Raw genomic sequence first — 22,017 nt, forward strand, 5'->3', positions numbered from 1 at the left:
TTTTGAAGAATTTCATCTTTAGAAAGAGAAACGCGAGTACAAGTTGGATGCTTTAAAGATTAAATTAAATCTAAAATCTTCTTTTAAAAAAGACAGATGCAATAATGATTCCTGCAAAGAAAGCCGATATTTATAAGCCTCATCGGCTGGAAACATGTCAATGTTTTAAAGTCTTTTTAATTCTTTGATCACCACCGTTTTAGCCATATGGAATGATATTTGTTTCGCATTTTTTACGATTTTAAATATATTTCTTTAAAAATACAATCCATTCTGACAATGTTCAATTCATATTTTTCGTATTTAGGAGTAGGTCTAACGTCTACCATAATATTCGACAGAATTCAGGAAGTTTTCTCGCCACTTGAAAGATCCGAGCTCCCATTAGTAAGAGTCTTTGAAAATAATCATCGTAAGGACAGATGATATGTATTTTTTTTTCTTTGGAGGAGACTTGATATCATCTCACAGGCTTAGAAAAGGGAATAATTCTTTGATTTTTTTTTTCTCTTTAGTCTTGGAAAATGAAATAGATTTGGAAAATATCAGGTAATACTTCAATAAAAGAACAAATATGGATCAATCATATTTAGGAAAGGTTTACAGAAGAAAACAAATTTCAGAATGTTAGCTTAGTGCTAAAAGTGAAATATATACTTTTTAACAATATACCAAGCCAGGTAAATTTTATGAGGACATTCAAAATGGTGAAATCAGAAAAATCAACTAGGCCGATTTTTACCATTTTGCTTTTCTTCATAAAATTCACCTCAGTAGCTTACTGGTCTGAAATATTACATTGGCTAATATCATGGTTTATTGTCCTATATTGGGATTTTTTATGAATGAGTTACCAATATTATCTCCAGACTGGAGTTGAATTTGATTACTGATCACAAAAAAATATTTTAATACTTTTCCTATTGACTGTCTATACAAAGAAGAAAGTAGTTTTTAACAAATGAATGATTGATTCTACAGCTGTATAGCGCGTATGAATATTTATTACATGAACCAGCCCGTGTGTTCTAAATGAGAGACCCTTTTATTATTATTGAAGTTGGGATTGTTTCAATGTTCTTAAAAATTGCAATTATATTTAAAACACTCAACTTTTCCTGGTTAAAAATATTGATATATTTCACAGTAATTGATGGACAATTTTCATATTCAATAGTTACACATACTCAAGTGAATTTCTCATGTTGCATTATTTATGTAAAAACCGTGTTGACGCTGTTAATGGGAAATACTCTGGATGGTATAGTAATTCGATAATAAGATCCAGTGCTGTATCTAAATTCTCAATTTCTCTTCGAACTAGGCCATGAATTATTAGATGAACAGATCTTTTTTAGTCTAGATAGCACACATCAGTTCGTGCACGTACCATACGTGTAATATATGGAGGAAGGGGCAGTCCGTTCCCCATTTTCAAAGTATTGAATATGTACACCTCTCCATCAACCAAATACAATTTAATTTTTTTTACCTTTTCGCTCAAGTAAAGTGTCAATTATTGTTTGGTTTGCCTCTTTCAAAAACAAAACTACTTGCCTGCAGTTGTTTGAATTATATCGTATAGTTATTGCATTTGAAATCAATATATTCCCTGTTGTATTCAATTTATACTTTTTATATTTTTAACTCACTTGCAGCTATAACTTGAGATATTATGTACTGTATTCAATAATCCAAAACTAAATAAATTAGGTAGATTACATGATCAACTTACGTACTAGTCCATGCTGACAAAGCAAGTAACAACACTGTTTTTGTTTGTAAGGCTCATTGTATAAAATGTATTTTACATGAACGTAGATTTTATTCTTCAAGTAGAAACCAAACTTATACTCATTTCTCCCATTCTAAGGAAGAAATTCTTCAGAATCATGTGTCAGTTATGAATATTTTAATATCCCAAAAACCAAAATGAATTTGAATTATCATATCTATATTGGATACCGAGACTTCATAAAAATCTTTCCAACAAAAGGTGCATAGCGGGTTCCAGTAGATGTTCAACCAAACCTCTTTTTTTACTCCTCATCAAGATGTTAACAGAGTGAAGGGGAAACTTCAAGAGTATAGTTCAACAATTTATTCGAAAAATGGTGTAAATCAAATTTGGATACTAAAAAATTCCAAGAAACTTTTGGAACATTGAAATCAATAATTTTACCGAGATCGACAACATAAAATTTATGACTTTTCAACTTTATATACAATTATTCCCCATGATAGATTATCATTGACAGCATTATCAATTTCAAAAAAAAAAACTTAAATTTACTTTCATTGTCATTGGATATTCGTAAAATTATTCTCTTAAAAAACAATCTGATTGTGCACATAGGCAATCTAAAGTTGATATTAAAAGGATGCTCTTCCAAAAATCTATTGGAATTCCATTTTGAACTAACTGAGCCCCGTTATTAGCTGACCTATTCCTAGATTCATGTCAAGCAAATTTTGTTCAAAATCTTTTACGTGAAAAGAAGAAAACATGTACATTTGCTGTGGCCTTCAACTCGACATTTAGATATATCGACGAGGTACTGTCAATTAACAATATTCATTTCTATGTCTGATGTCGACACGATATATCCCAGTGAGCTTGAGATAAAAGATAGATACCATAGGGTGCGACATCTGTTTCATACGAGGGGCGTTCAATAAATAATGTCATCGGGGCTCGGAAAGAACCAGAAAACGCTTTTCTATGATTTTGTCTTAATGATTTAACTAAAATATTCTCTTTTAATTAAAACACATCTCCGTAACATTTTTATTCAATTTCTAATTGTTTTTAGAACACAGTTTTGAGTATGACCCTTCATATACTGGACAATGGCAGATCCTATGATTTGCTGTACTTGTTTTATTCTTTCTGAAAGGTGTTTTCCTAAGTTTGGGAAATGAAACAAGTCAAAGATTGAAAGGTCTGGCGAATATTGTTGATGTGACAAAACATTACATTTCTTTTTATCCCAAAACTCTTTTACTCTTCATGGCCTGTGGGTTTGGACGCTGTAAGGAAGAAATTTAATGTAGCGAATTCCTCATTCTGTTTCCTTCCTCTCGTAAACATTTCAATTTTTTGGCAAATATTTTGCTTACTAGACTCCTCCAGAAATTGAACTGCCTCCCTATATATGAATTTGAACAACAAGACTGCTAATATTTAACAAAATAGCGAATAAAACTGTTTTTGTGTTCTTGCAAATTATTGCTCTTCTTAGGCCTTTGCAGTTTTGTCAAGTACATTTTATTCTAAATTTGTTTTGAGGGTTTAACGCAAAATGGATTCAAGTTTCATGATCTGTTTGAATTTCAGAAAAACGTGGATAAGAACAATTTTTGAATTTTTAAAATTAATTGTTGAGATTTTCTACACGCTCTCGTTTCACTCATTTTTAAAAATATAGGGTGATTTTTGAGTATTAAAATTTTTTACAATCAAATGTTTCTTTAAAACAGTGTAAACTACTCCCAAAATGATGTCTATCAAATTTGCTATGTAACTTAACGTCAATAAAACATAATCAGTGATAATTTGAGGGATTATCGCTAATATACATTGGTTGTTGTATGTACTTGTTGACAAGGACGGTACCCATTATTGATGCCCATTATATAATTTTTGTTAATTTATATCCACCTGTTTATGTGTGTATAAAACAGACATAAGTTGCTGTAAATTTCACTTATTTCAGTTCATAGATTTTTTGGAAATTAACAAGTTTTACAGCAGCTTTAATGATGCATTTAATTTTACTCTAGTTTACCGATTCTTGACATTCATTTTTAATGCAGTGTGTTGAGTAGCCCTCGTTTTCCAGCTTCCCACAATGAAATTATGCGATGAAAAGTGGTCACATAAACTGTTATCAATTCATTAAAGATTCAATTATTAGAGAAAGTCGAGCTTAATGTCATATGATATCTATGTCGTATGTCACCGAGCTGATGACATTATTTATTAAACGCCCCTCGTATTTGGGTCTTTTATGAGAAAAAGACGTCAATGGTTATGAAACAACAATGCTTAATGATAAACGTGATGACTTTAACTTTTCAATCGTCAACTTCCGTTACTTATGCAGCAATCCTGCATACGGAGTTTATATCTGTTAGTTGATTCGATGCGGAAGAGCATGTTCTATGTGTGAACAATTGCTGAAATGAGGTAAGAAATTGATAAACAAGTTGATGAAGCAAAAATATCAGCAATTTCGTTTTAAGTCATAACACGGTAGGTAAGCCCGGTTAGCAGGGGATGCTCACTCCTTAATCTAATTATATAGACTGTATTTAAGAAGATGATTGATTGATTGTATACTGTTCAACGTCCCTCTCAAGAATATTTCACTGATATGGAGACGTCACCATTGCCGGTGAAGGGCTGCAAATTTAGGCCTATGCTCGGCACTCACGGCCTTTGAGCTGCGAGGGAGGGATCTTTATCGTGCCACACCTGCTGTGACACGGGGCCTCGGTTTATACGGTCTCATCCGAAGGACCGCCCCATTTAGTCGCCTTTTACGACAAGCAAAGGGGTACTGAGGACCTATTCTAACCCGGATCCCCACGGGACTGTATTTAAGAAGAACTTCTACAAGTGGTAATCCAACTACTCATTGTTCCCTTTTAAAGAAAGAAATAACTAATATATAAAAAGTAGTGGAGAAACTTTAAAAGTACTGTGCAACAGTATATTCTAGAGAGAAAAAATAAATCAGATGTGAATACTTACAAAATCCAAGGAACTTTTGGACAATCTGAAATCGCAAGATTTTACCAAAATCAACAGCTTAAAAACTTACGACATTTCGACTTTATACACATCTACATATGTATCCCCCACGGTAAATTAAAGTCAAGGCTTTTTGATATAATTGACAGCTGCTTTTTCAATAAAAATGGAACTCGTAAATTTACTTACCTTGCCATTGGTCATAGCAAATTTATTTTGTTAAAAAACATTCTGATTGTACACATAAGTACTCTGAAGTTGACATAAAAAGATGCTTGAGTTTCTGATTGACAATACGAGGGTTGTCCCAAAATTCCGTAGACTAAACGCACCAGTTTAATAATATTCTGCGTAATTTTATTAAACTTTTACATTTTCTTTCTAATGTTTTTATTGATCGATTTCCAAAATTTTAGAGTCGTAATGCAATTATTCTTTGAGAAATTTAAAATTTAGCACCACAATATGAGGCAAGGCGGAGCAATGTCAGCGACGTCGAAATTAGAATATGCGACGTCAAAAGACTTTCAAGCTACTATGCGTAATTATAAATTCTTCATGTCTTGTAAGATAATCCTTAAAGTCATGTGGAATATGATTTTTTTTTTAATTTCAAATGCATTTGCATTAAATTTTGATTGATTTACACCACAAAGCTGTTACTTTATATTAAAAAAAAAAAAAAAAAAAAGACAAAAGGAATGAAAAAGAATTGTTTTCTGGAGCTCACTGTCGATTTCTTATTCTTTCTCGAAATATTCGCCTTTATGTTCAATGCACTTCCTATGCCTGTTAATCCACTTGTCAAACACATTGTTGAACCATGTCTGGTCCAGTCCAGCGAGGACCCTTAAGGTTTCCTTCATCAGCTCGTCCAGGTCCGAGAATCGTTGGCCTCTCAGCTCAGCTTTTAGGTAAGGGAACAGCGCAAAATCCATCGGTGCCAAGTCTGGGCTGTATGGTGGGTGACTGATTCTGTCAAATCCAAGCAAGTCGAATTCCAGTTTTGTATGATCAGCTGTGTGGCTTGGCGCATTATCCTGGTGGTAAATAATATTTTCCATGTTTTGGGCTAAACCAGGCCTCTTTTTCCTCAATGCATGCACAAGATCCCGTCGCACAACCTTGGAATAGTAGGCTGCATTTACCGTCTGACCTGTAGGGACCGCATGTGTAAGAATCATGCCGTGTCTGTCCATAAACATGATGAACATGTGTTTACCAGCAGATTTCGAAACCTTTGCCTTCTTTGGTGGTGGTGTTCCAGATGTTTTCCATACACTAGAATCTCTCTTTCCCTCGGGATCATAGTAATGAAGCCATGTTTCATCAGTTGTTATTATTCTATCCAAAAAATTCTGTAGACCAGATCGGTGTCGCCGTAGGAATTCCCGGGAACACGAAATTCTCTTTTGTTTTTCTTCATATTTCAGGATCCGTGGTACCCAGCGTGCACATACCCTCTGCATCCCTAATTTTTCCGACAGTATTCGATGAACGGACGATTTACTGATTCCAAGCATGTCCTCAATCTCTCTAACGGTCCGCCGTCTGTCCTGACGAATTATGTCGTTCAGATTTTCAACAATTTTTTCACTAATTTCTTTCGGGCGGCCTCTCTTTACAGTCTTGGTATCCTCATATCCGACTGCGTATCTCTTGTGCCATTTGAACACCAAAGCACGGGACACATTTCTGTGTGTTTCTGTTAACTTAAGCTTTTTATGCGTCTCCGTAGGCGTTAATCCCAGCTCTAAGCAGAATTTTATAACTTCCCGGTGCGCCGCCCCTGACGTTGACGTCGCCATTTCTTGTCAAATCGAACACACCAAACCGTCGCAGAAAACGTCATAAAACCTCCAAAAATTACGTCATAATCAAGAAATTTTGAGGGAAAATAGAGAAACATATTTTAAGCATTGTTATATATTTTTTTCCCCGAAAATTTATTTCGACACGTGGATACTTTACAATCATAAATTCATTATAATTATTCTATTTTGTTGTTTTTGACATTGCGCCGCCTCCCGATTTTTTTATACAAGATATCTCCATTAAATCAATTTAACTCGGATAATATTTTATATTTTAATATATTCTTATCAAAAATTATGTGTTCTTTGATTTAGGAAAATTTCATTTCTCAGTGACGTCAAATAACTGAAAAACGCCGCTTGTCTACGGAATTTTGGGACAACCCTCGTATCTAATATTTTGTTTTTAGAGACCAGGTCTTCCAACAATCTATTGGAATTCCCATGGGTATCAATTGCGCCCTGTTATTAGTAGACCTATTCTTGTATTCATATGAAGCAGAATTTGTGCAAAATCTTATGCATGAAAAGAAGAAAACACTTGCTGTGGCCTTCAACTCGACGTTTAGATTTATCAACGACGTATCATCAATAAACAATGGTAATTTCCATTCTTATATCGACACGATATATCCCGGTGAGCCTGAGATAAAAGATGTGTCTGACACATCTGTTTAATATTTGGGTATTTTACTTGAAAAAAGACGTTAATGGTAATATAACAACCAAGCTCTATGATAAACTTGATGACTTTAACTTTTCTATCTCCAAGTTCCCTTACTTATGCAACAACATACCTTCATCACCTGCAGACATAGTTTATATATCTCAGTTGATTCAGTACGCAGTAACATGCTCTACGTATGAACAATTTCTGAAACGAGGTAAATTATTTACAAACATTTTGATAAAACTAGAATACCAGTCGTCTCGTTTAAAGTCATCAATTCGTAAATTATACGGTCGATACAATGACCTTGTCAGCAAATACACTGAGTCAAATGCAGACTGATTTTTTTTTCAATCATTCATTCTTTATTTCCTCCATTTGGAGAATTGAATTACAACACATTAATTACAACATATATATACATCAATGAGAATTTTGAAAAAAAGAAAATGTATATACAATTTGCTTGTATACGCTGTATGAAAACAATCGTACTTATTTAAATTGATAAAATCTGGGAAAACATTATTGTATTCGTATGGGTTTATTGGTCATAAGGGTTTAAATTACATACAAATTAATCATAATAACACATTTTACCGGCAAAATAAAACTTTCAAAAATGCAGCTCATATTGCTTTAAAAAATCAAAAAATTGAAGTTATCCACGTTTGTCTAAAATTCAAACAGATAGTGAAGCTTGATTTCATTGATTTAATCCCTCAAAACAAATTTACAATAAGATTCACCTGTCAAAAACAGCCAAGGTCAGAAAAAAGCAACGAATTTCGAAAGCATAAATAGTTTTACATGTCATTTTCTTAAATATTAGTTGTCTTGTTATTTAAATTCTTATTTGGGGAGACAGTTTAATATCTGGAGAAGTCTAGAAAGCAAATTTTTGCAAAATAAATCAAAAGGTTAATGAGAGGATGGAAACAGAATCGGGAATTCGTCATGACAGAGTCCAAACTCACAGGCCATGAAGAGTAACGTAGTTTTGGGGATAAGCAGAAAGTTAATGTTTTGTTAAAGCAACAGTATTCACTAGATCTTTCATCATTTCACTTGTTTCATTTTCCAAACTTGAAAAAAAAAATACACCATTCAGAAAGAAAAAAAGTAAAGGAAATCATAAGATCTGGCATATTCCGGTAAAAAAAAAAGGGGGCAATACTCAAAAAAAATCAGAAATTGGATTAAAATGTTAAGGACATGTGTTTCAATTAAAAGAAAATATTTAGGTAAAATCATTAAGACTAAATCCTTGAAAAGCGTTTTTTCTTGCTTTCCGAGCACCGAGGACATTACTTATTAAACAGCCCTCGTAAATCTTTCCATGAAGAATTAATAGCCTGTTTTACAATATTCCAATATTCTTCCTAATATTTTAGACGGAACACTGGTTTTGCCTATATATGTATGAAGGAATCTTTCTAGGGAGTATTTCTGGATAATAGAGATAAGATCTTTAACCAAACCATCTTCGCTAGCCAAGGGTTTCTGATACGCTACTCTCCTCGTAAACCCTTGGCCTACGGTGTTCATAGAAATCAGGATTTTTTTCCAGTGTTCTGATTGGATTTCAGTACACCCAGTTCGACCAATCAGCAATTGTTTTTTGTAAATGACGATATTTGCGTTCGGGATACATCTTCATTCTTTAATCTCGGAAATGAAAAACGCAAGTAAACAACGATCCGTAAGATAACATTCAATTCTATGAATAGCCATGGTGTCATCCAAAATCTTCTAAATATGTGATTAAGAATCTATATTGAAGCTTCAGATTTGTTCTATAAATAATGAATAAACATAACTCATTTATTGCTTCTTAATTATTCTTGAAAAAACTTTGATTTAATTTTTTTTAACACAAGTCTTTATTTCTGGCGATGACGCAATCTGTGCGTACCTGATAGACACGTGATGGAAAAAAATCCCGTCTTTTGACTTCACCGTATGCCAAGGGTTTACGAGGAGAGTAGCGTATCAGAAACCCTTGGCTAGCGAAGATGTAACCAAACCGAATTTGGAAGTTTGGTTATGGTTGAGATACTCGAACATTCATAAAGTAAAAACTTGTTTTGGAAGAAGATTACTATCCATACAGCAGAGCTTTCCAAAGAATCCGGGCATACTTTCGCAAACAACCGTTCTTGTTGATTTGTGGAAATTTGGTATGTCTTTAATAATAAAATGTTGAAATCTATTCAGAATGTTCCAATCTTTTGTTTTAAATTGTTCCATAACTCATAGCCAAATAATACTGAAGGTAATACGGCTTTCTTATAAATACAAACTCACGTTAGGGTTATGCTTCTTAAGCATATTTTCTTTTATTCAAATGTAGGAATCCTTTCCTTTTTCACGAGAGCGGTTTGTGTTTGGTAAAGATTGAAGGTTTGATGTCTGTTGTACGCCAAGATGGATGAAATTTGTCGAATTTGTCATGACCATGTCACCAACATACCTAGCTGCAGAACTGTAGATATCTGCTCTAAAAATTTGGAAAAATAAAGCAGAGAGCTACGGATCCATGCGTTGTAAAAACCTTCGATTTACGCCGCTGACTTTTTGTCGCTCACTTCAGGTATTATTTCTTATATCTAATTTTTTCCAGCTTTTTAAATGATATGCAATAATTAACCATACATTTCACTCCTATTCCTATATGTTTATTTACCTTTCAATCGTTCAAGAAGGGCCGTTTGTGGATATGGACGTAGAAATGTGAATTTTTCAAACTGACATTCCAAAACCATAGAGGACTGTTTCGGACCGTTGAAAGGTAAATGAAGTATCAATAATTGGAGTGAAATATATGATTAATTAACGGATACCATTCTAAGAGCGAAGGAAAGCATAAACCACAAGAAATAATACCTGACAGTGGCGGCGTAAATCGAAGGATTTTACATCGCATTCATGAATCTGTAGCTCTCTGCTTTATTAGTCCGAATTTTCTTAAGCAGAAACCTACAGTTCTGTAGCTACAACATGCCATGCGTAAATACTAAATACTTAATTAGTAATCACTCCTCCATGGCACCTGATCCCACCTCTGATGTTTAGGAGGTCCATGTTTGTTCTGCTCCTATTTTGTATTGTTTATGGACTTTTGATCTTGAATACTGTTCGTTATCTCCGTATGTTTCATTGCACCTGATCCCAACTCTATCTTTTGGAGGTCCGTGTTTGCTCTGTTTCTTTTTTGCAATGTTTAATTGACATTTGATCTCGAATACTCTTCGTTATCTCCACATATTTCATCCAAATCTTTGAACATAGAGAGAAGAAATATTTAATCAAGAACATTTGTACATGTGGAAGACACTGTCCTTCATTTGAAGAAACAAGCCTCCTTCATTATTTAATTAGAAGACATGTCTCCAGGATCATTGAACAGACTTAGACGTAAGTCAAACTTTCAATCTCCTGTAAAATGGTTATCAAATATTGAATTAATCTCTAGAAAACAACACTATTGGGACACATTAGGATTATGGGTGATTGAATTCTACTACATTTAACTACAACATACAGATTTTGACTTTAGATTACTACAGCATGCATGTTTCATAATCTAGGTGTCAGGGTGTTTTTGAAAGAGGAAATGCAAGAGGCATTAGATGAAAACAAAACACATGTATTTATAAATAATTTTTGAAGTTATACAGTATAGCTCACCTGAACTAGTATCGTGTCGTGTTTTTAGTACGATATGTGTAGTTGGGGAAGTTAACTCGCTGGCAGTGAGAGGACCCCTTAATGACGTAATGTCCAGTCCAAATAGGTTTGGGACGATTAGGCTGAAATTAGACACAGAGAAGCGCTCAGTAAATGATAGTGTTTTATTAAGGTCTCCGATAAGAATGCACATTATATGTAGTCACCAGGTACAATAAAAATTATATTTCTAACTGCATAACGCATAACAAAGGTTGATGCCCTACTTTCCTAACTCTGGTGAATAACAGAGTGATCAAACAATACAAAAATACCCACTATATATATATATATATATATATATATATATATATATATATATATATATATATATATATATATATATATATATATATATATAAATCGAAACAAAGTACCTTTAACTAAATGAAAAGTAAATGTAAACATTGGCTAAGGAAATTCGAGCTGACAGAATTTTCTGTAAACAAGTCTAAGTTAACAATATCTACATAAATAACTTTAACCCAAAACAAAAAGAATTATAATAACCATTATTTTATCTAAAACCTCCCTGCTACTTGATCAATCAAAGAAATACTTCTTAAGAACTTACAATATAAAAGTTACTCGCCGCATGGTTGGTTTGTTCACAGGAGTTCGCGTACCTATCGATTTAATCTAAATTTTCAGTAAATTTAAAAAAATACGTAATACCTATATTAATACCACAAGGAGTGCAACCGTTGTCCGCGACGCCACTACGTGACGTCACGGGTGGTCCATTTACCCAAAAGCCTAAAGGGACAAAAAATTTCGTGATTGAACATACACAATTAAGCAGAGATAAAGATTTTAGCTTTAGATACGGGTACATGTACTTGTTTGTCTATAGTGAAATATAAGTAAAATATATAAAACATTAGCATGCTAAGTAAGCAATGAAATTTAACTGTTTAAATTTGTGGGGCAATAGAGAGAGAGAAAGGGGGGTGTTGATAGACAGCTATTAATAGTTTATAAATCTTAAATTTTTTTTCTATCCTTGGGAGAGTGAGACTCTAACCCAAGTTGATGTATTTTCAATTTTGGCGACAAAATCTTCAACAAATAAATAACAATATCTAGATAAGCATTTTATTGCTCATTTAAGGCAGTTTTGCTCCTTTTAGGAGCACCCGTGACGTCACGTAATGGCGTAGCGGACGATGGATATTTGATCGAAAAAGTGGAGAAACGTCACTGCTGATGCTGAAAAACATGCGTTTGAAATCATATGCATTGAGATGCATAAAGAATGGTCCCTTCCGAAAAGATTGGTTTGTGTTTTGTAATTTTCGATTGAGATTTAATTGTGCTGCGTCCTCGACATTAAGCGAGGGGTTCCCCGGTGACTTAAAGTGCGTTGCACTCGTGTTATTATACCCCCCGCTTGAAAAGCGGGAGGTTATATAGTAATCGTTAATTCCGTCCGTCTGTTACGCTTTGGGGTACCCATCTCTTATCCGCAACTCCTCTCGTACCACTGATTGAAATTTGATAAAACTTTCACAGAATCTTTATTACATATTGCCATTGTGCACCTCCTATTTTACTTTTTGATCCGACACATATTTTGGGTTTCCCGGCCACAGCAAAACATGGACTTTGCAATTATAACTATATGGAACCAGTGAGCTCATCGCTCACAGTACCTCTAGTTATTATAGGTATTACGTATTATTTTAATTTACTGAAGATTTCGGTAAATTTGATAGGTACGCGAACTCCTGTGGTTTATTCAACGGGGAGAAAAGTGAAAACCAGTTTGATAAACAGTAAAACCCAAAATCCAAAATGATTGAAACAAATAATATTAAACTGGATTGCATACATAATGATGAATATTGACTGAGAACTAGTTTTATATAAAAAAAGTTTAAACAATAAAAACCTTAAAACTGAATAACTGGTTTTTTGTGTAATTGATTATTTAAAACAGAATTTTACTTTGAATGAAAGCTCAAATTTCAAAGATAATTATGTAGATTTCATTTGATAAAATAAAGTATATCAGGAAAGACACTAGATCAACCTCATCACAAAACATATGGAAGCTAAACTATCTGTTATTGATTGATACGTTTTGTATATTTCATTTAAATTTCACAAGTCTGTGAAATATTTTCAGTCAAAGATAGTGCAGCATCCCTTGACGATTTTTATTGCATTTATAATGAAATAAAGTATTGAAAAATTATTGATATAGTACGTTGCAAAATTATTAATTCAAGAATTTATGCTTTAGAAAAAAGGAGAGTCTTGATTTAATTTCTGATTAAATGCAAGTCCATTTACCTAATGAAATGAGATGAAATCCAAATATGCAGCCGTCATCCTCGTCTCTTGCTGCAGAAATCGATCATATTGAATACCTAATCCTCGGTACGATGTTAGAGATACTTCAATAATTAGTTATTTTAAGAATGGTGCTGACAGAAACTCAACACTGCCTTCATCATATTTTAGTAGATATTGTCAATTTCATCGAATTTGCGGTAATAAAACATATTGATGATACTGATCAAGAACATAATCGTATCAAATGTCTAGTTTAATGTTGAAGGAAATATTCTGGTAAATAAATTTAAGGCTAAAGGTCTTTGAATTTGAAACTTTGTTGACAGTAAAATAATTGAAATTTTATCTTACTGAAGTCAGAAGTCTTCTTATATTGTAATTGGTCATCAACAAACTTTCTACTGTAAAAATCACCAAGATTGAACATACAAGTACTCTGATTCTGAAATTAAAAAGATGCTTGAGCTCTTGATTGACAGCATTTATGTAGTCCCCGGAGAATATTGTTAAAAAATGTGGGATTTCTGATGATCACCTATTGTGCCCCGTTATCAACTGACCTGTTGTTGGATTTCCATAAAACAAAATTTATTTTAAAAAATTCCTATATGTCAAGAAGAAACAAAAACACTTGCTGTGGCCTTCAATTCCACATTAAGATATGTTGATGACGTATTATCAATTAACAATAGTTACTTTCTTTTATAAGCCTATGTCGATTCGACCACAGGAGTTCGCGTACCTATCAATTTTACCGAAATTTTCAGTAAATTAAAATAATACGTAATACCTATAATAATAACACAAGGAGTGCAACGCACTTTAGGTCACCGGCCGGGAACCCCTCGCTTAATGTCGAGGACGCAGCAAAATTAATTCTTAATCGAAAATTATAAAACACAAACCAATCTTTTCGGAAGGGACCATTCTTTATGCATCTCAATGCATATGATTTCAAACGCATGTTTTTCAGCATCAGCGGTGACGTTTCTCCACTTCTTCGCTCAAATATCCGTTGTCCGCTACGCTATTACGTGACGTCACGGGTGCGTCCATTACTTAAAAGGAGCAAAACTGCCTTAAATGAACAATAAAATGCTGATCTAGATATTGTTATTTACTTGTTGAAGATTTCGTCGCCAAAATTTAAAATACATCAACTTGCGTTAGAGTCTCACTCTCCCAGGGATAGAAAAAAAAAAATAAGATTTATAAACTATTAATAGCTGTCTATCAACACCCCTTTCTCTCTCTCTCTCTATTGCCCCACAAATTTAAACAGTTAAATTTCATTGCTTATTTAGCATGCTAATGTTTTATATATTTTACTTATATTTCAAGTACATATACCCGTATCTAAAGCTAAAATCTTTATCTCTGCTTAATTGTGTATGATTGTTTAATCACATCTTTTGTTCCTTTAGGCTTTTGGGTAAATGGACCACCCGTGACGTCATGTAGTGGCGTCGCGGACAACGGTTGCACTCCTTGTGGTATTAATATAGGTATTACGTATTATTTTAATTTACTGAAAATTTAGGTTAAATTGATAGGTACGCGAACTCCTGTGATTTGACATATGCCTATTCTAGTGAACAAGACAGAGTTTGCCACATCTGTATCATAGTTTGATGTTTAGTTGATTATTAACGATAAGGGTCAACTGACATCCAAACTGTATGATAAATGAGATGATTTCAACTGTTCCATTCTTTCCTTATTCATGCATTAATATCCTTTTTTCACCTGCTTATAATGTCTACATTTTTATTCGACATTCAAGAGCATGCTTTGAGAAAACCTCGGCAGGTTACTGACAGATGAATAACTGCTCATGCTATAGGGATTCTATTAAAAGCAATATGACCTGCAAGTTCGATGTCTGAAATTTTTGTTGCAAAATTATTATTAACTATTTAATTGACAGAAAAAAGAACATTTATAAACCTTTATTCTTTATATTTCAGACAGAGGAACTATTTATATGCTTTGATTGAAGCAAAATTGCATGATTGTTGTCCTGTACAATACTGGTTTCTTATATAATACTGTACATTCCTTTGTAGATATCTTTTTTCTGAAAACAAAAATGATTCTTAATATCAATCTTATCAAACTTAATAGTTAAAATTACATACAGATTTATCATATTGATAATAACATTTTTTAACAGCAAAACAAATCCATCCAAAATGCAGCTCATATTGCTTTAAAATTACCATTTCGTAAATACTATGATCGTTATAGTGAGGCTTTTTGGCAATATAACCTTCCATTGGATTGTATTTTGGCCGAAATGTTTCATACCAATTTTAAGGCCAGTGCTTATACATGTACAATTGTACACTGATTTGTCAAAGGCAAGTTCCATCACTCTGATCAATACATAGGGTTTACAGTGGATGTGACTTGTCGACAGGGAATGCTTACTTCTCCTAGGATTCTAGCCTCATCTCTAGGATTTCAAGAGGTTTGCGTTTAATGCCCTCGTCACATTTGTATTGCTTATCATTTTTTTGAGATCGACTACTGTAGAATCATTTTTATTCGTGGTGGTCAATGTTCGTGGGTAAGCAAAATTTTACATGTTCGTGAGGACGTAATTTCGTGGGTTACTCGTAAATACGATGGTTCAGTGAATCAATATGTAAACAAAATAAACGTTCGTGGGAATGTTAATTCGTGGGTATGGGTAACCCACGAAATCTACGAACATTGGTCCCCCACGAACAATAATACAATAACAGTATTCGTTATCTTCACTTTCTTTCTCCACAAAACAAAAACAATAACTAGATAGTTGTTCCGCGAGTATTTAACAGATTTACAAAACTTCTGTCGATCATATTTGACCATTTAAGAACTATTGACCCTCTGGTCTGAATTTCATATATATTTATTTTTAACTTTCCAGCATTGATTTTCACCAAGAGCTATAGCATTAGCGTCAAATGCAAAATATATGGGATATGTATGAAGCGCTGCTTTTTTTTCAGAAATGATTTTTATGTCAGATCACAATATGAAGGGCTTTTAACAGAGAGAATAGAAAGAGTTACAATTTATTTTAACAGCATAAAAAAATGTGAGGTGTATATGAAAATCATATTTATTTAGTATCATCCTTAAAAATTCCAAGGAACTTCTGGACAATTTGAAATCATAGGATTTTACTAAAATCAAAAGCTTTAAAATTACGACTTTTCAACTTAATACACTATCATTCCCCACGATAAATTAAAGTCCGGGCTTTTCGACATAATTGACAGCTGGTTTTTCAATAAAACTAGAACTCGTAAATTTAACTTGTCATTGAACATTTTGTTAAAATTATTTTGTTAAAAAACATTCTGATTGTACACACAAGTACTCTGAAGTTGACCGTTATTAGCAGACCTATTTTTGTATTCATATGAACCAGAATTTGTCCAAAATCTTCTGCGTGAAAAGATGAAAACACTTTAACTTCAACTGGCCTTCAACTTGACATTTAGATTGACGTATAGTCAATTAAAATTATTATTTCCGTTCATATGTCGTATATTGACGACGAATTGTCAATAAACAGTTGTAGTTTCCATTTTTGTGTTGATACGATATATCTTGGTGAGCTTGAGATTAAAAAGAAGCCACAGAGTATGAGACATCTGTTTCATACTTGGACATTTTACTTGAAAAAGACGTTAATGGTAATCTAACAACAGCGTTCTATGATAAACGTGATGACTTTAACTTTTCTATCGTCAGCTTCCCTTACTTATGCAGCAAAATACCTTCATCACCTGCATACGGATTCATATGTCGTATATTGACGACGAATTGTCAATAAACAATTGTAGTTTCCATTTTTGTGTTGATACGATATATCTTGGTGAGCTTGAGATTAAAAAGAAGCCACAGAGTATGAGAAATCTGTTTCATACTTGGACATTTTACTTGAAAAAGACGTTAATGGTAATCTAACAACAGAGCTCTATGATTACTTATGCAGCAATATACCTTGATCACTTGCATACGGATTTTATATATCTCAAAAGAAGCCACAGAGTATGAGAAATCTGTTTCATACTTGGACATTTTACTTGAAAAAGACGTTAATGGTAATCTAACAACAGAGCTCTATGATTACTTATGCAGCAATATACCTTGATCATTTACATACGGATTTTATATATCTCAGTTGATTGGATTCGCAAAAGCATGCTCCACGTATGAACAATTTCTAAACGAAGTAAATTATTGACAAACAAGTTGATGAAACAAGAATATCAGCAGTCTTGTTTAAAGTCATCATTTCGTAAGTTCTATGGTCGATACCATGACCTTGTCAGCAAATACAATTTATCATTGAGTCAAATGCTGACTGACATTTTTATGCGCCAGGATCGATAGATCCAGGGCGTATATTATTTTTGTCCTGTCTGTCTGTCTTTTTGTTTGTTTGTTTGTTTGTTTGTTTGTTTGTTTGTCTCGACCATTAACCTTCACCGTAACTTTTGAACCATGAATGATAAAGACTTCATATTTGGTATGCATACTCCACTACTTAAGGTCTTTCAAAAGACACTAAGGTCAATGACCTTGTGACCTTAACTGTGGCCTATATGCTAAAAATAGCTTTTTTCTGCAAACTTTAACCTTTGCCATAACTTTTGAACCATGAAGGATAGAGACTTCATATTTGGTATGCATACTCCACTACTCAGGTTCTTTCAAATGACACCAAGGTCAATGACCTTGCGACCTTCACTGTGACCTATATGCTAAAAATAGCTTTTTTGAACCCTCACTATAACTTTTGAACCATGAGAGATTGAGCTTTCATATTTGGTACGCATTCTCCACTAATCAAGCTCTTTCAAATGACACCAAGGACCTTGTGACCTTAATGCTAAAAATAGCTTTTTCCGAACTTTGTTGCCGCCGGGCGCATAGTGTTTCACAAACACATCTTGTTCATACTTATTGTTAGTCCATTATTTATACACTGAATTGGCGGGTGTGACCGGTTGGCAGAGGCTGCTCACTTCTCCATGGCCTCTGATTCCACCTCTGATGTTTTGGGAGTCCGTGTTTGCTCTGCTCCTATTTTGTATTGTTTTATTGATTTTGACATTGAATACTGTTCGTTATCTCCATACGTTTCACCTATTAAAGTCATATAAGAAAACATAATAAAACGCTCCTTCCTAAGTCAGATTATCTTAATTTTGTATTTGGTTGAAAGAAAAAAATATAGCTGGTGGCAAAAGTTAATATATTTAAGGATATATGATCCTCAGCTAGGAAGGATAACTCCAAAAATTAATATTTAATTTGAAATGCTTCAAAATAAAGCTTGAAAATGAAATTTTTTTCATGCAACAATTTTCATTTTATTCATCCTTATAAGAGTCAGGGTTTGTGGAAGTCCTCGAAAAGGTCTTATAAAAGTTGACATTTTTACCCTATAAAAGGAAAAAAATAATACAGTTTTAGAGAAATAAGATTTTAGTAAATCCAGCCTTAGAAACCAATGCTTATTAGCATGATATGAAATAAGAAGTGATTTGTGGTGTCTTGCAATGATAGCAAAAGCCTTTTACACCATGTATTATAGAATACATGAAGGAAATAGAAGACATTGAATACCAAAAAAGTATTAAAATCATGACAATTTCTCTGACTGCCTGGATGCCTATATCGTTTTTTAATCTAAAATATATTTGTTGATCAATTTGCAATTAGAAAATGATTGCTGATATTCTAATTCGCTTTTTCTGCAAAAATATTGGAGATTCGACAATTTTCCCTATATACAGCAATATGATTAATTTTAATCTTTCACTGTAAAGTACATATTTTTGTGGATTCAGAGATACTTTTATGAGTATTTTTGATTACTTAGCTGCTAATTTTTATTAACCTGAGGATCGGACTACCTTAACCTAAATATTTTTTATTCATTGGAAAAAAATATTATACTTATTCTAAAAAAAATTCTGTATTTGGTACTTGAAACATTACATTAATCTTAAAATGTTCTTATAAAGATATAACTTATTCGATTTGTAAGGCTCTTAAAACGGGATTTTTGTTAAATAAACCAATTTGAAAAGTATACGCAAAAGAAATAGAATGTAATTTTTCCATCGTATGTTAGAAGTCCTCAGAGGTCTCATACACTAATTTATTAATGCTTTTAAAGCATTTTTTTTCTATTTCAATACAATATAGGTCGCTGACCAAAAAACATAAATCAATAACATTTCATATGATTCGTTCCTAATTTACAGCAGTTAATGTTTATAAAAGCACAAAAATGATTGCAAATAAAAATGTAGAAATCAAATGTATAGCCATTTTGTGGAAAGAATATTTATGTTTTTCTTATATTTTATGAAGAGTGCAACATGACAAGTTAGACTGGCAGTCAGCGTTACATAAAGAGAGGTAACTCGAGCTGCCTTCTTTTGCATTGGAAAGGGGGATCTATTAAAAAATATTACTTAGGGTTGGAAAGAGTTGTTGCTTTTAAAGGCAATTTGCATTTATTATAAGAAAATATTGCTTTCCTCTTTTTTTCATAATATTACCTATAAGTTAAAACATCTGAACAACAATTTAAAAAAAAAGATGGTGCACAAAAAAAAAATAAATTCCGATGATACGTCAGTCAGTATTGAAAATGTATTGCAACATCAGATCATATGTTGCGTAATAAAAAAAATTCTGCAGGTCCGTACCAACGTGGGGTGGGGATGGGGGTACATTACCTCGCAAATCCTTTCTCGAAGGTTGGTTGGGGGTTATTTCTTCGAAAACATGATTGATAGTACATTTTTTTAAGCATAAATTTATTTGTCATTTGGGGGGCTGTTTGCAATTGTTCCTCCCTCCATTTTTGTTGTTATACCCAGGAACTTGGGATCGGGGAGGGGGAGGGGGCTCCCCCACTCTTTGAAATTTACCTTGTTAATTTACAGTGAACTTTTTCTTTAAATGGTTAATTGATCTTCCCTCTCCTACTTGTATTTTTTAGTGTAGTGTAGTTGTACTGTTTTAAAATAAAATTCTTTTCTGGTCCTGAACAGCAGCGTTATCGTTTTACATATTAGTTTTTGACCATAATGCTACAGATTCCGTAATGCATAAATGTGTAATTTACAGCGCAAAATTTTTTGTGCACTTTTGGGAAGAATTTTTCCACTGGTCAATTAATTACCTTTTACTTATATTAATTTTAGACACATTTTTTAAAACTATTTTGTATATTATCTACCTCCTAACCCTTTATAGCCGTCTCTACAGGCAATAAGCTATCTTGATCTGAATTTTCTGCAATCCAACGACCAATTCAAATCAAGCTAGTTTGTCGCTTTTAGAGACGACTATAAAGGTTTAGATGGTGTATAAATTATACATATATTGGTTTATAAGAATGTGTCTAGAATTAAAAAGTGAAAGGTAGTTGATTGACCAATGATGGAAAGTGAAGCCGTGTACAACTAACATGTTTCATAGTGTGGTGGGGTAGGGATGTAATTCTTATAAAGTAAATCCAACCTTGCAGTATTACAAATAGACAAGCAATTTAACTTAAGTAAGGGAAAGGATATGCTCTTACTTTTCGGGAAATTATGCTTAAAAATATACTTTTAAATTTTTTTGGTTTCTTCTTTTATGTAAAGAGGACCTAGTTTGTGTCCAAAAGAAAATAATTGTCATAGTCTCAAGGCAAACCGGACATATTTTCCGCTTCTTCTTTCCTCACCCAGTGACTCATTTCAATTGTAATCAATGGGAATCTTTGCCACTAAAACACTTTACACATTGAGAATTTTCTACGGTATACAGTTTAAATTGGTATTTTATTAGAACTGAGTCATTCAGTCCGACTGTAAACCGGAACTACGTCGACTTCTTCTGATCTAGAACCCTTTGTTGACGTTTCTAAGTGTCATTAGAAATATGTACATCCGTTAGACTGGAACTTGGCCTTCTTCTCTTTGTAAACTTTGTACCTGGTCATTGTCATAGCTTAATTTCTTTGTTGTAGATACAACAATGTAAACAATATTTAAAAAAAAATTCATGTAAAGCTTACGAAAGTTCTGCTTAGTAGGTGTTGCATTTTCTGGGTTTATTTAATAAATATTTTTGCAATTCCTTTGATATTTATGTCCGCGTAATCGAAGATTCGGGGATATATAGTTTTTGCACTGTCTGTCTGTCTGTTTGTTAATCTATTTGTCCGCAAAAACTTTAACATTGACCATAACTTTTGATTGGTTGAGACTATGGCTTTCATATTTCACATGTGTATTTCTTGTGACACGATCAAACTTGATCTTGACCTTGGAGTCTGACCCAGCTTTGCAAATATTAACCAACTTTAACCTTGGCCATAACTTTTGAACAATGGGGATTAGGGCTTTCATACTTCATATATGTAATCCTTGTAACAAGACCTTCCTTTGCATATCAACAACTTTGACCCTTTGACCTTGAAGTCTGATCTACTTTCAAAAAACTTTTAATCTTGAGTATAACTTTTGAACGTTTCAGGCTAGGGCTTTCATACTTCACACATGTAATCATTGTGACAAGAACTTCTACAGAAACCAATGACTTTAACCTTGACCTTTGAGTTTGACCTACTGTTAAAAAGGTTTATCCTTGGATAAATCTTTTGAACCGTTAGGGCTATGGCTTTCGTATTTCACATATCGTCGCTGTAATATCAAATTGTCGTAAGTCAAAAATCCCAA

The sequence above is a fragment of the Saccostrea cucullata genome, unplaced genomic scaffold (genome assembly GCF_032062105.1).
Source record: "Saccostrea cucullata isolate Sc308-1 unplaced genomic scaffold, CSIRO_AGI_Scuc_v1 ctg1387, whole genome shotgun sequence".
NCBI lineage: Eukaryota > Metazoa > Mollusca > Bivalvia > Ostreida > Ostreidae > Saccostrea > Saccostrea cuccullata.